The sequence below is a fragment of the Tursiops truncatus genome, chromosome 4 (assembly GCF_011762595.2).
Source record: "Tursiops truncatus isolate mTurTru1 chromosome 4, mTurTru1.mat.Y, whole genome shotgun sequence".
Classification (NCBI taxonomy): Eukaryota; Metazoa; Chordata; class Mammalia; order Artiodactyla; family Delphinidae; genus Tursiops; species Tursiops truncatus.
This window is the reverse complement of record NC_047037.1, coordinates 23,356,708-23,371,833: the sequence shown is the minus strand read 5'-3', so window position 1 is coordinate 23,371,833 and position 15,126 is coordinate 23,356,708. Positions and strand designations below refer to the sequence as shown.

At 40.3% G+C, this 15,126-nt stretch overlaps 2 long non-coding RNA genes across 2 annotated transcripts in view; both read left to right on the top strand.

Annotated features, from left to right (window-relative positions):
- Nucleotides 1-15,126, top strand: part of LOC109549842 (uncharacterized) — a 298,308-nt gene that overhangs the window by 48,759 nt on the left and 234,423 nt on the right. The window lies entirely within an intron of this gene.
- Nucleotides 8,769-15,126, top strand: part of LOC141278452 (uncharacterized) — a 29,424-nt gene continuing 23,066 nt past the window's right edge. The window contains exon 1 of the long non-coding RNA XR_012331204.1: nucleotides 8,769-9,304. This is a non-coding gene — a long non-coding RNA (uncharacterized lncRNA). The remainder of the gene's footprint in view (nucleotides 9,305-15,126) is intronic.

Genomic DNA, 15,126 nt, shown 5'->3' with positions numbered 1-15,126 from the left:
GTAATGAATGGCTTAAGAAAGGAGCAGGACAGCATCACTGTAAGATAACAAAATGGAGGAGAAGCTTCAACAACTGAACCATCTGTGGCTGAAATGTCATCTCTACCATCACCTACTAACCTGAGAGGGGCTAATGTCGGTCAACAGTTAGAGTCTTGGACACTCCCCATTATCCGAGAGGGAGTTAAGTGGTAACAATTGCTCTATCAGGCCAAAGAGAGATATGCCAATGTTCTGTGTCCAGTTCAGGAAGGAAGACTGTAGATTCTACATTAAGAATGTTGACAAAATTGTTGATTACTTAAAATGATCAAAATGGGCTTCCCTGGTGGCGCAGTGGTTGAGAGTCCGCCTGCTGATGTAGGGGACACGGGTTCGTGCCCCGGTCCAGGAAGATCCCACATGCCACGGAGCGGCTGGGCCCGTGAGCCATGGCCGCTGAGCCTGCGCGTCCAGAGCCTGTGCTCCGCGATGGGAGAGGCCACAACAGTGAGAGGCCCGCGTACCGCCAAAAAAAAAAAAAAAATGATCAAAATGGAGCTCAGTTAGTCTTGTAGAACTTCAGCTCACCTCCTGTCATGAGTTCTTGATTATTCACATAACTTAAAGCCTAGGAGTTGTATCATACTTAGGAAGTTATCAGCAAGTTGATGCATAACTTATCCATAAACGATGAGTTTGCTCAGTGCCAGGAAGGCCTCCACCATGACAATATGTTAACCATCTAGTGAAAATGTGAATTTGAGATATCCAGTGTCATTTTTCCTTTCTTTCTTTTTGGACAACAAGTGTTGAGAGCTGATATAATTATACTCTTCAATTCGTGGCATACTAACTCATTGTACTATTTAAAACTTTAGCCTTAATTTAATTTTATTTTCCCCTTATTATTTTCAGTCCCCGACATAGGCACTCACTCTTGTATGTTTCCTATATGTCCTCCAATAGGTCTGTATCTTTGTAAAATCTGTATGTTTTTCTGTGTGTATCTGTATTTTAAATTTCTATGCAAATTGCTCTCTAGATCTCCCTTAATTTTTAAAGTTATACTCATGTTGCTGTATATCCGTCCAGTTCTTTGCTTCTAACTGCTGCCTAGGATTCCAGAGCGTGCATCCACACCACTTTATTGACCCCCTCCCTAGTGATAGATCTCTTAGGTCACCCCCAACTCCTCGATGCCACCATCGGTGCTTCTGAGAGTCACATCTGCTGAGATAAGATACGTGAAATGTAAGCAGTGACTCTGCCTTTAAGGCACTCTCAGAGTTGGAACTACAAAAACTGTTAGAACAATAAAAAATCTTCTAGCACAGTGATACCCAGCAGGGGGTGATTTGGCTCTCCTCAGGTCAGGAGACATTAGGCAATGTCTGGAAACATTTTTGATTGTCATGACTGTCATCTGGTGGGTGGAGGCTAAGAATGCTGCAATGCAGGGTAGTTCCCTACAGCAGAGAATTATTCAACCTAAAATGTCAATAGCACGGAGATTGAGAAACTGTTATAGCACGATTACTTTTACCTCTGAAAATCTATTCCCTTTATACATTCTTTGAGTTTTGATCTGGTTTGGTTTTCTTGCTTCTGCTTCCTTAATGTACTGTGACACTGACATTCCTTTCCTTGTTCGTCCTGCTTTATTTATTGGCTTTGACTTCTGCTCTGTCTTGTTCCTCTAACTGTGGTCACTTGTTTTGACTGGGATCAATTCATGGCAATTTCCATTTATATATCTGCAGGAAGCTCCTACTTAATGGCTTGACTTTTCATCCCAGTTCTTCCCATTCCTTAATATAACACAGTAATGTTTCTTGCTGTAAATCAATAACTTGATATTCTGATTTATATATCTGTGGAAGAGATATTAGTTATGAAATAATCTCCATTCTCCACTTCTACCTTACTAACTGGACCCCAATTTTATTCCAGGTGGAATCAGTAAAATATTAAATACTCAGGCCTCATTTTCAGTTATTCGTGACACGTAAGCAATCATTGTTGATGGGTCTTCCAAAATGTTCCTTAAAAAGAAGACCGACAACTCCCATGCTCGTTCTTTGCTCTCTACCTCTTCTTCTGTATATCTTCCTGGAATGTGGACATCCTGGGCATCTTGAATAATGAGGCAGCCGTGATAATGGAAGGAAATGATAGGAATAGTGGAGTAGAGAGATAGAGTTTGGGTCCGTGGTGGTAAGTGTAACCACTACACCAGCCATGGTTCACAACTTTGGACTTATTTTACGTAGGAGAGAAATCTTTTTTTTTTAACATCTTTATTGGAGTATAATTGCTTTACAGTGGAATGTTAGTTTCTACCTTATGACAAAGTGAATACATAATGCTACTCTCTCACTTTGTCCCAGCTTACCCTTCCCCCTCCCCATGTCCTCAAGTCCATTCTTTACGTCTGCATCATTATTCACTCTTATTTAATGATGATGTGAGCTTAGCTCATATGAATCCCCCACGTGCCCCACCCCATGATGGAAGGAGGAGCTTTCAGTGTGCTGGCAAAATGAAGTCTGAGCCTGGAAAGCTAAAGATACTAATTTTAGACGATACTGGACTCATGAAAGTAAATTCTCCTCTATGAAGCCTCCCACCTGTCCGCCACCTTTTCCAGGTGATTGATAGACTTTGTCATCACCTGCCTGAAAGCCTCAAGATTTACATCATTACCAACCTTCAACATGAACTATCCACCTATGAAAGTTCAACATGAACTATCCACCTATGAAACCATCTTTTCTATTTCTAGCGAAATGTTATTTTAGAAGATGTTAAGTATATATGTGTATACACACACACACACACACACATACACACACACACACACACACACACACACATATATATATATATATATATATATATATATATATACACACACACATAAAATTATGTAGTGTTTGCCTGAAAATATTAGCAAGAAGCAACATGTCATGATCTGGAAAAGGTAACTGACCTTCAAACCTGGAGAAGGTGCCAAGTTTCCAAACTGACCAAGAAAATGGTCAAGAATCATTATTGATTTTAAAAGACCATTTCAGGGGAAAAACTTCTTTTTTTCTTAGATGCCATCTCAAAATGTTTTGCATTTTTGTGGAGCTTAAGGAACATGTGAACTTCATTCAAGGAAGCCGGAAAGCCCATGTCCATAGGACTTGAGCAATGGATGTGCTAAGTCTTTCATCGAAGGCCTGCCTTCTTTAACTATCTCCATTCTGCCCTAGAAAAAGACATATCATGTAGCAAAGGATGTATTATGGTGTTGTTGGATCTATAGCTGTTCTTTACACATTGAAAAGAGGTTGTGCGTGATAGTTTAGGTCATGGATAGTGAATATAAAGGTGTCACTGACCTCCTCATCAATTATGATATGACTTTTGTGAGGCTGGATGAACAATAGTATTATCAGTATCCCTCTAATCCAGAGGCATCAAAGGTTCATATTTTAACTACATGACTTACCCCTTAAGGACGTTTCAGAAACTATAAGATGAAAGTGACAGTAATCCTTCATAGGACACTACAACTGCTGAAGTGGAATCAGCTTAATGGATTTGGAAATATCAGTGTAACGACCTCAGAATATGATATCTGCTTATCATATAAAGATAATGCTAGATCAAGGTATAGAGGTATTATAGGAGCTGAAGAGGCTGAGATTCACTGTTTCTAGTCCTGGGGTATATCTAGGCCAGTCTGTAGCCTGAGGAATGACCTCTTTCCTCTGTCTACCTAAAGTGCAGGGGCAGACCCAGTGCTTGGGCTGTACTCTAAAGAGATTGCTGTCTGGCTGAATTAGTGCTGAGTCACTTGCATCTACCCAGGGGAGTTTTAGGAAACTTCATGAAAGCCTGACCAGTGTCTTTATTTATTTTGTTTAAACCACTACTGACTTACTCTGACAGAAGGCATAAGAAAAGTTAGAGTTAATTCCTGGGGCAAAGCTGAAGAATGGAGAACATCAGGATATAACCAGTAGCATCATATTAGGGAACACAGGTGTGCATGGCTATTGCTTGGATAGATAGCCTTAAATCTTTCAGTCTCTTGGGACAAGCTGATTCTTCAAGATTTAATCAGATTGCCTTGAACTCCAACCCTTGTGGTCTTCCCCAATATCTCCAGGGATCTCAGAGGCTTCGTTTTCCTGATTCACTTTAGTTTTGAGTCCTGACTTCTGATTTATTCCCTTCTCTGTTGTGAATTTCATGTACAGCCTCTTTTTGGCATCACCAGGCTGGACATTAGCTACATCCCTTTATTTTTTGAAGTGCAAGGATATATGACATAAGTAGCCGCCTTTCTGCAGGAAAAAGGAGGTACAAAGTGGTTAAGTAATTTGCCCAAAGGCACCCAACTAGTAAGTTAGAAAAAAACAACATGGGACCTGACAATCTTGGGACAAGGCAGACAATGACTATACAAAGTGATAAGAAGTGCTGGAATGGAGGGGTGGAGGGTGGTGGTCAGTTGCTCTGCCTGGCAGAGAAAGAATACCTTCAGACAGGGAGGACTGCATTACACTAGAGTCAAGTCTTGAAAGACAAATAGACACTCAAAAGTTAGAGGGAAGGTAGGGAATATGGGAACAAATACCGAGAGGCAGGAGAGTATGGCAGTTATCCTGAATCACCAAATAGGGGAAGGGGCAACAGCGGCTAGAAAGCTGCTTAGATAGAAGTGTGCCATGCTGAAGTTTTATACTGTGGGTACTAGGAGGCCACTGAAGGATTTTGAGCAGGGGCATGGCATGACTGAATTTGTAGGTTTTGCTCTTTTAATGATTCTTCTGCTTACTGGCAGTCCCCTTCTTCCCTACTGAAGCCTGTCACTGATGTGCTATTAAACCTGGGTCTATGTTCTCAGGAACTGTCCAGCATGAGCTGACTCACCGTTAAGAGTGAGCACCGTCCCAGGCATGCCATCGTCTCCTCCCCAGTTACGAGAAAGCCACCTCCTCTCCATCATATCTCTGGGTGTTTCACTGTCCCAAGTCAGAAGAAGACAGCTTGAGAGATTTGAGCCAACTGCCTTCTAACTGCATCTCCGCCTTCCCTTTGGAAACAAAATTACAGCCCACGGAAGAGAAAGATCACTCCACCAATGCACAGGCCCTATAATACCTATGATGCTGGCCTCAGCCAGGCCTCTATGACCCACCCAATCACATTCGCTACTCCTCTCCCATAAAGCCTCTGGGACTCGAACCAGCAGCCACTTCCCTGCATTGCAGGTGTCTCAGAAATGAGGTTCCTTGCTCACTCTACGGCAGTTAGAGGCGTAAAGTGCTCTTGAGAGAGACTCTCGCTGGTTCTAAAAAATAATGCTCTTTTAAGTACGGCCAGAGTGCTCTCTTATAATTTATTTAAGAGGTCATAAAGTTTCTGCCAGCTCTGCCTTTTCAAACCCCAGCCTCAAATTCTAAACCAGAGCACTGAGCAGCCATTATCTTAAAATTCTCCTTATCATTCTGTTGTAACCTTTCCCCAAATAGTCTAATAGCATGAAGAGTTTTCCTTCAAAGGAAAGGTTCCAAACTTCATGTCTAATATTTTTCCCAAGGCGATTGAAACTACCTGAAATGTACATAAGACTTATACAATGGAAATAAAATTACCTTAGTAAGACTTTAAACTCAGGTTGAGTTTCTGGAGCTATAATTCTTCTCCAGGACAGGCCTGCGGCAAAATGATACCATAGGAAACATTTGCACATACCTCGTTGGCAAAATTTCTCTCAAGGGTGTCTGCTTTCAGATGTTATACCTTAGTGTGGCTGTACAGTCATGTAGTACCTCTCCCAGAGTAATTTTCATTTTGAGACTACTCGCGACATCACAGGATCCAGATTTACCCTAGCTGAGGCTTGGATGAGTCAAGCAGTGGGGTTAGGTGACTCCTGCCCCTCTTTAACGAATACCAATATGCATTTATTAATTAACCCAGGAGTGTGAGATCTCTAGGAAAAATGAATCTTGAATTGTGTTCACAAATTGCCTTTGGACTTATATAGACATGCCTGATGGACTTGGGAGCCAGGGAGCTCAATATCAGTAAACATATGATTATATATGTGTATGACGATTTAATTCCCGTTTACCTCTTCCACTAGACTGTTAAGCTCCATGAGGGTGGGCGCCAGGACTGTTTTTTCTCATCATTATATTTCCCATACACAGCACAGGGTGCGTAAGTATAAATCTTACTTGTGGGTAGAATCAAATGGCCTGGAAGCTACTTGAGAGAGACACATGAGATAGACAGAGGAAAAGGAATGGGTGTCTTAGTCATCTCAAGCTGTACTAACAGTCTTGGCGGCTTAAACAACAGAAATTTATATTTTACGTTCCTGGAGGCTGGAAAATCCAAGGTCATGGTGCTGGTCAATTTGGTTCCTGGTAAGATCTCTCTTCTTGGCTTCCAGATGCTTGCCTTCTCCCTGTGTATGGTGGCATGGTGGTAGTGGTAATGTGAGCAAGGAGGGGAGGGGGAAAGGATCGCTTCCAATTCTTATAAGGCCACAGTCCTATTGAATTGGGACCCCACCCTTATGAACTTATTTAATCTTAATTACCTCCTAAAGACCCTATCTCCAGATACAGTCACATTGGGAATTAGGGCTTCAGCATATGAATTTTGGGAGGACATAAACCTCTAGCAATGGGTTTCAGAGACAGAAGGACCTGACAAAATTTACTTATGTTCTGTACAGTCTCAAGTAGTTTAAAGTTTCTGAGTCTCGGTTTCCTTGTTTGAAAATGAAGATAATTATAGCTACCTGCAGGTTTATGAGAAGGATAAGTAATATAAACAACACTTGACTCAGGACTTAGGGCAGGAACCCAATAAATATTGGCCCTCTTGTTTATCTTTATGGGGCTTTCTTAGGACTGGCTTCAGATGGGACTGAGACATGCCTGGCAAACACTGGGGGTGGGATGTCCAGAAGCCTCTTTACATGGGGAACCTTGATGTGGAAGAGTCTGTGTTCAAGAAGCCTGACTGGGGCTTCCCTGGTGGCACAGTGGTTGAGAGTCCACCTGCCGATGCAGGGGACACGGGTTCGTGCCCCGGTCCGGGAAGATCCCATATGCCGCGGAGCGGCTAGGCCCGTGAGCCATGGCCGCTGAGCCTGCGCGTCCGGAGCCTGTGCTCTGCAACGGGAGAGGCCACAACAGTGAGAGGCCCGCGTACCGCAGGAAAAAAATAAAAAATAAAAAAATAAAATGCAAGGACTAGCTTCTTTATGTGTATCATGGTGATCATTATATTACCCTACAGGATGATTTTTTAGATTGAATGAAATAAAGTATGAAGCACTTTGCACCTAGTGGGTAGTGAACACATTTATTGAATTGAGTTGCCTGGGCAGCAAGACTCGTGGGATTTTTCCACCCCTACAATCCACTAGCTGTGTCCACTTTAGCAAGTCTTTAATAATTGCTGACTTATTACTAGATTCTACCTCCAAGCAATCTGTCAATCCTACCAATTTCTCTGATCTGTTTCTGCCTTGCCAAGTTCTATTTTTTAAATTTGTTTTGTAATCCATTGGTAATAGGGACTGGCTGTGAGACTGCAGCTTCATTGCAGAGGTAGCATTTTTGAGTGAACCCCCATGGTGGTCCCAAGAACGGTGACTGGACTGCTGCATGGAATTTGTGAGACCATTTCATAAGTGATGTTTTCCAGAGGAACTCTGGTTTCATCAATTCCAGAGCAAACTTTGGACCTTGGTCAAGGTTTTGTAAGCATTTGTACTCTCTGGGGCCAAATTCTTAATTTGTGAAAGAGAAGGTGTTGAGGTGGAGGAGATGAGTTTAAAAAAACGCAGTGACTTGGGCTTCCCTGGTGGCGCAGTGGTTGAGAGTCCGCATACCGATGCAGGGGACACGGGCTCGTGCCCCGGTCCGGGAGGATCCCACAGGCCGCGGAGAGGCTGGGCCCGTGAGCCATGGCCGCTGAGCCTGCGCGTCTGGAGCCTGTGCTGCACAACGGGAGAGGCCACAACAGTGAGAGGCCCAAGTACCGCAAAAAAAAAAAAATATATATATATATATATGCAGTGACTCAGTGCTAAGGACAATCAGTCCTGAAGAGAAATGGTTGGTTTACCCTGAATTAGATCCTTTAACTTTCGCAAATGTGAAGCTTATAATAGATTGTTATGAGAAATTAATTGGCATCTTGTATTATTTTTCTGTGATGTATGTTGTTTCTTTAGAAACAAGAGGACTTAAATTGGGCTTCTTCCCAAGGTTTGGGCTCTCCTTGTTCCCAAGAGAGGATTAACAGAAAGAGTTTTAGGCATACCAGAGCTGACCCGAAAGAGCAGGAGAGAACTCTGATGGTATTTTGTGTTCTCACTGAGTAATTGCTCTACCCAAGAAGTTCATGCCTCAAACACTGAGAAGGAACACGAAAGGCTTGCAGGTGGCCCAATGAGGGCACTTGGAGGTGGCAAGACCTGGAAGTGAATGCCTGCCTGTGAGTACGGGGGCATGGCCACTGGACTCAGTGAAGTGTCCCTGGTGAGGCTTGGTGCAGAGGGAGCAGAGCCACAGACTTTTGAAACGGTTTCGTAAGCCTGGTCAGGGAGCATCCTCACCATCCACCTGACGGAATGATAACCAGACGCCTCATTCTTGTCTTAATAGGTTAAAGTTCTAGTGAAATGATGTGAGAGTGAGGAAACCATGAAAATTTATGATTTTGGACATCTTGTTGGCCTTGGTCAACAGATGCAGGATTTTAGTCAGTTTAGTACAAGTAAGGAAATATGACCTGTCTCACACATTGAGGGCTGTTGAGCAAATTATACAAGTTACTAGTCCACCTAACCCTGGAATAAAGAACTAATCCTTCAGTAAATTACTTACATGCCTAAATGGGAACTGGTTATGAAACCTTTATTGTTTTGTTGATGGGAAAGCTTTCTTAAAAACATAAAAGAAACAAAATATCAAATCAGCATATTAAAAGTTTAGAAACAGTCTACATATCCATTAGCAGAGAATAGATAAAGTGTGAAGTTTTAATACAAAGGAAATCAATGGCAATATATCTCAGACTTTAGTGTGCATCTATCATGCAGGGACCTTGTTAAAATGCAGATTCTGATTCTGTAGGTCTGGAGTGGGTCTCAAGATCCCACATTTCTAATAGATTCCCAGGTGACGTGATGCTGCCAATCCACAGACACTACCTGGAGGAAGGTTCTGTCCAACAGTTAAAGTGCACCAGAGCTACACCTGCCAAGATAAAGAAATCTCAAACACATATCTTTGAGGTAAGGAAGCATGTTGTAGAAGGATGTGTAGGATATAATACAATTTAAATAAAATGCAAACAATGCAAAACAATGTTGCATATTTTTTATTGAGGCATGACATGTATATAGTGAAAGTGTAAAAACAAGAGTAAGATTGATAAACATTAAATTCATAATAGTGGCTATCTTTGGGGGAATTGGAGAGGAAAGAGATTGAGATTATACATGGGGCTTTGATATGATCTGCAGTGTTTGTTTCTTAAGCTTGGTGGTGTGTACAAAGGTGTAACATTATTTTCTTTATTTTTGTATGTCAGTATTAGTAGGACTGTGGGGTGTGTGTGTGTGTGTGTGAATTCAGTTGTCCAGTAGAGATTCTGTATAAAAATTTGAGCTTTTTCCTTGTGATCTTTTGTTTTGAAGATAAAGTTAAAGAATAATCTCAACTGATTTTATTCCTTGGAGGCATGGAAGATGGGTAAAAGACAACAGTACTATACTGAGAAAAAGGGGAAAAAATTATTTAAGAAGAGATACGATATTTTCTTAAGTATCTTCAACAGAGGTTTTTTTTTTTCCATGATAGGTAATTCAACACATATTTCATTGTTAACATTTAAAATTTGCCAATGAGGGACTTCCCTGGTGGTGCAGTGGTTAAGAATCCACCTGCCAATGCAGGGGACAGGGGTTCAAGCCCTGGTCTGGGAAGATCCCACATGCTGCAGAGCAACTAAACCCATGAGCCACAACTACTGACCCTGCACTCTAGAGCCCACGAGCCACAACTACTGAGCTGGCGTGCCACAACTACTGAAGCCCGTGTGCCTAGAGCCAGTGCTTCACAACAAGAGAAGCCACTGCAATGAGAAGTCTGCTGACCGCACCTAGAGAAAGCCCACGCACAGCAACGAAGATCCAACGCAGCCAAAAATAAAATAAATAAACAAATAAATTTATAATTAATTAATTAAATTTGCCAATGAATAAACGTTGACATTCTGGTAAAAGAGGAGCTTGTGTTAACACTGGAAGGGTGTTAATTAAAAACAGCCCATATTTTATCGTTAACTACATGTAGCATTGATGTACTTACAAGGAAACATTTTCTGTTTAGTTATTCTATTTCTGTTTAAAATTAGGGTCTTTTTTTTTTTGAAGGAAATTAAAGAACTAGGAATTTTAGTGAATAAAAATAAATGTCACAAAGAGAAAAAACGGTAAGATCAACAAGAGGTAAATGGGCAAAATACACAAATAGAATTCTCACAAAAGCAGAAATACAATTTATATACAATTACCTAGAATTATGTGCAAGTTCACTAGGTTTGAAAAAAATGCGTAACAAAACAGCTATGAATGATGCTTTTTGCCCTTCTAATGAGCAAAAAGCTTTTATTATTTCTTTAAACTATAATATTTAATTTTGCTGAGGCTGTGTTACGCTGAGCACTTCCATTTAATCGGTATTAGAGTAAATTGTAACAATTTGGAACTCATTTGGCAGCACGTGCCAAGCGTCCTGAAATGTTCATTATTTCTCCTGAAGAATCTCATTTAAGAATTCTATCTGAAATTCAGAAAATATGCATAAATATTTTCATCACGATTTTATATATAATAGTGAAAATGCTGAAGTAACCTAAATTGATTTGGACCCTACAGAAAGAGGATGTGAAGATGAGATTATATATATAAGAGATTTATTGGACAAATCTGTGAAAGATAAAGAAGGGGGAGAAGAAGTTGGAAGAGGCTTCAGGTTGCAGCGTAGTTCTCAGAAAGTCTCAGCTATACTGATGGGGAGTCCTTGAACAAAGGCTGTAGGGTTCCTGCTTTGGGTAGGAATATCCCGGCTCTAGTTCGCACTGTGTGCTCAGTCACTGGCTGGGAGCAAGCGGTCCAAGAGGAGGCTGACCTTGGTGGGAACACCATGGCAGAGCCAAGGAACAGTGCCTGGAGCGGTCATTGAACTGTGCTTCCTGCCACCGTTCCTCTTGTAGATCTGAGCAGTGCACTTCCATGACGCCACAGAACTGCTATGTCTAGAAGATAAAATTTTAGGGTAAGTTACACTCTGATGAGGGTAAGCTTGATGATGTAACAAACAACCACCTTCATGGCATAAAAAGTAAAGTTCTAATTCTTGCTCATGTCACAGTCCAGTCAGGTATTTGGTAAATGGCCTTTTATGTGGTGATTCAACAGTGCAGATTCTTTCCAACTTCTTGGATTCCTGAGTCTTCTTGGATTCCAGTTGAGAGAAGAAGGAAGGGAGGGCAGAGGGAAGATTTGGAAGACAGACTTAGGAGTGACATACATCCCTCTCATCTATAGTCCGCTGACTAGAATATAGCTGATCTAACTGCAAGGGCACCTGGGAATGAAGAGAAGCACATGGGTGCTGGCACTAAGAGTACCAATATTCTGCCACATCCATGATCCATCCATTCAGCAGAATATTATGCAGATATTTACAAATGTCTTTAAAACTCATCCTTAATTTTATTGAAAGCTATAGGTAAAGGTAATAAGATTATAAGCTATATATACTAACTTTAAAAAATAATCTAAATCTACAAAAAGAAATAATTCAAGAAAGAAATTTTCTCAAGTATCATCATAATTGTCTTAGGACATGCCATTGTGGAAGTTTTTCTTTGTAACTGTTTGTTATTTTTCAGTCATTTTCTATGCATTCCTGTAAATTGCTATTTTATATTTTACAAACATAATCTATAATAGAAGATATGAAGGAGTTAACTCCAGGCTGTTAGTATTAATTACTGAAAGACTGGGTTAGGAATGGGGAAGGGTGAGCTGAAAAAAAGGAAACAAAATTATTACAGTAAGAAAATAGTCTATAAAGGTAAAATACCCTCCAGACATTTAGTACAGAAATATAGCAGGTTAGAGTTTAAATTTCAAGATGTAATATTATCTATTTTTGAAAAACAAATTTTTTATAACTCCTCAAATTTAAGGAACTTCTACATTGTTAACATGGGAAAGTTTTGAATATAGGCCTCGCTGATCCGCTGAAATGTCTGCACTCTGCCCTTCTCCTCTTCCCTGGCCGCCTCTACTCTCAACGACAAAGCTGCTCTTGTCCACTACTAATGCTCTGCTCTGGTTTCTTCCAATGCCACGTTCTCTCCCAGTAGGTTAGTGCTATTTAACTAAATGACAGCTTTAATGTCAGCCACTACTGCAGCCGTTAACCCACTCCTGATTAAGCAGGTTCGTGCCACACATGTAGTGAAACCAGTATTTTAAAACAAAGCAAAACAGCGCACACACATAACCTAAAAAACACAGCACTGGACACATTTTAGAGTAACTTTTTATCCTAAACATGCTGATATGAAGTGAACAAATGGTAAATTCAGTTCTCTTTTCAAAACCAATCAGCCATTAACAAAATAAATTAATCCGACTCTAGGGGTCTCCATTCTATAGCATGCTTACTTCTGTTCGTTAGCTTCAATCTTGGAGGCCAGATGGGACTAAGACCAGCTGACTATTTGGGGTCGTTTGTGTTTCCATACAAATTGTGAAATTTTTTGTTCTAGTTCTGTGAAAACTGCCAGTGGTAGTTTGATAGGGATTGCATTGAACCTGTAGATTGCTTTGGGTAGTACAGTCATTTTCACAATGTTGATTCTTCCAATCCAAGAACATGGTATATCTCTCCATCTATTTGTATCATCTTTAATTTCTTTCATCAGTGTCTTATAGTTTTCTGCATATAGGTCTTTTGTCTCCTTAGGTAGGTTTATTCCTAGATATTTTATTATTTTTGTTGCAATGGTAAATGGGAGTGTTTTCTTGATTCCAGTTTCAGATTTTTCATCAGTGTATAGGAATGCAAGAGATTTCTGTGCATTAATTTTGTATCCTGCTACTTTACCAAATTCATTGATTAGCTCTAGTAGTTTTCTGGTAGCATCTTTAGGATTCTCTGTGTATAGTATCATGTCATCTGCAAACAGTGACAGCTTTACTTCTTCTTTTCCGATCTGGATTTCTTTTATTTCCTTTTCTTCTCAGATTGCTATGGCAAAAACTTCCAAAACTATGTTGAATAAGAGTGGTAGGGGTGGGCAACCTTGTCTTGTTCCTGATCTTAGTGGAAATGCTTTCAGTTTTTCACCATTGAGGACGATGTTGGCTGTGGGTTTGTCATATATGGCCTTTATTATGTTGAGTAAAGTTCCCTCTATGCCTACTTTCTGGAGGGTTTTTATCATGAATGGGTGTTGAATTTTGTTGAAACCTTTCTCTGCATCTATTGAGATGATCATATGGTTTTTCTCCTTCAATTTGTTAATATGGTTTATCACATGGATTGATTTGTGTATATTGAAGCATCCTTGCATTCCTGGAATAAACCCCACTTGATCATGGTGTATGATCCTTTTAATGTGCTGTTGGATTCTGTTTGCTAGTATTTTGTTGAGGATTTTTGCATCTATATTCATCAGTGATACTGGCCTGTAGTTTTCTTTCTTTGTGACATCCTTGTCTGGTTTTGGTGTCAGGGCGAATAGCCAAAGCAATCTTGAGAACGAAAAACGGAGCTGGAGGAAGCAGGCACCCTTACTTCAGACTATACTACAAAGCTACAGTAATCAAGACAGTATGGTACTGGCACAAAAACAGAAAGATAGATCAGTGGAACAGGATAGAAAGCCCAGAGATAAACCCACGCACATATGGTCACCTTATCTTTGATAAAGGAGGCAGGAATGTACAGTGGAGAAAGGACAGCCTCTTCAATAAGTGGTGCTGGGAAAACTGGACAGGTACATGTAAAAGTATGAGATTAGATCACTCCCTAAAGCCATACACAAAAATAAGCTCAAAATGGATTAAAGACCTAAATGTAAGGCCAGAAACTATCAAACTCTTAGAGGAAAACATAGGCAGAACACTCTATGACATAAATCACAGCAAGATCCGTTTTGACCCACCTCCTAGAGAAATGGAAATAAAAACAAAAATAAACAAATGGGACCTAATGAAACGTCAAAGCTTTTGCACAGCAAAGGAAACCATAAACAAGACCAAAAGACAACCCTCAGAATGGGAGAAAATATTTGCAAATGAAGCAACTGACAAAGGATTAATCTCCAAAATTTATAAGCAGCTCATACAGCTCAATAACAGAAAAACAAACAACCCAATCCAAAAATGGGCAGAAGACCTAAATAGACATTTCTCCAAAGAAGATATACAGACTGCCAACAAACACATGAAAGAATGCTCAACATCATTAATCATTAGAGAAATGCAAATCAAAACTACAATGATATATCATCTCACACCAGTCAGAATGGCCATCATCAAAAAATCTACAAACAATAAATGCTGGAGAGGGTGTAGAGAAAAGGGAACACTCTTGCACTGCTGGTGGGAATGTGAATTGGTACAGCCACTATGGAGGTTCCTTAAAATACTACAAATAGAACTACCATATGACCCAGCAATTCCACTACTGGGCATATACCCTGAGAAAACCATAATTCAAAAAGAGTCATGTACCAAAATGTTCATTGCAGCTCTATTTACAATAGCCCGGAGATGGAAACAATCTAAGTGTCCATCATCGGATGAATGGATAAAGAAGATGTGGCACATATATACAATGGAATATTACTCAGCCATAAAAAGAAACGAAATTGAGCTATTTGTAATGAGGTGGATAGACCTAGAGTCTGTCATACAGAGTGAAGTAAGCCAGAAAGAGAAAGACAAATACCGTATGCTAACACATATATATGGAATTTAAGAAAAAAAAAATGTCATGAAGAACCTAGCGGTAAGACAGGAATAAAGAC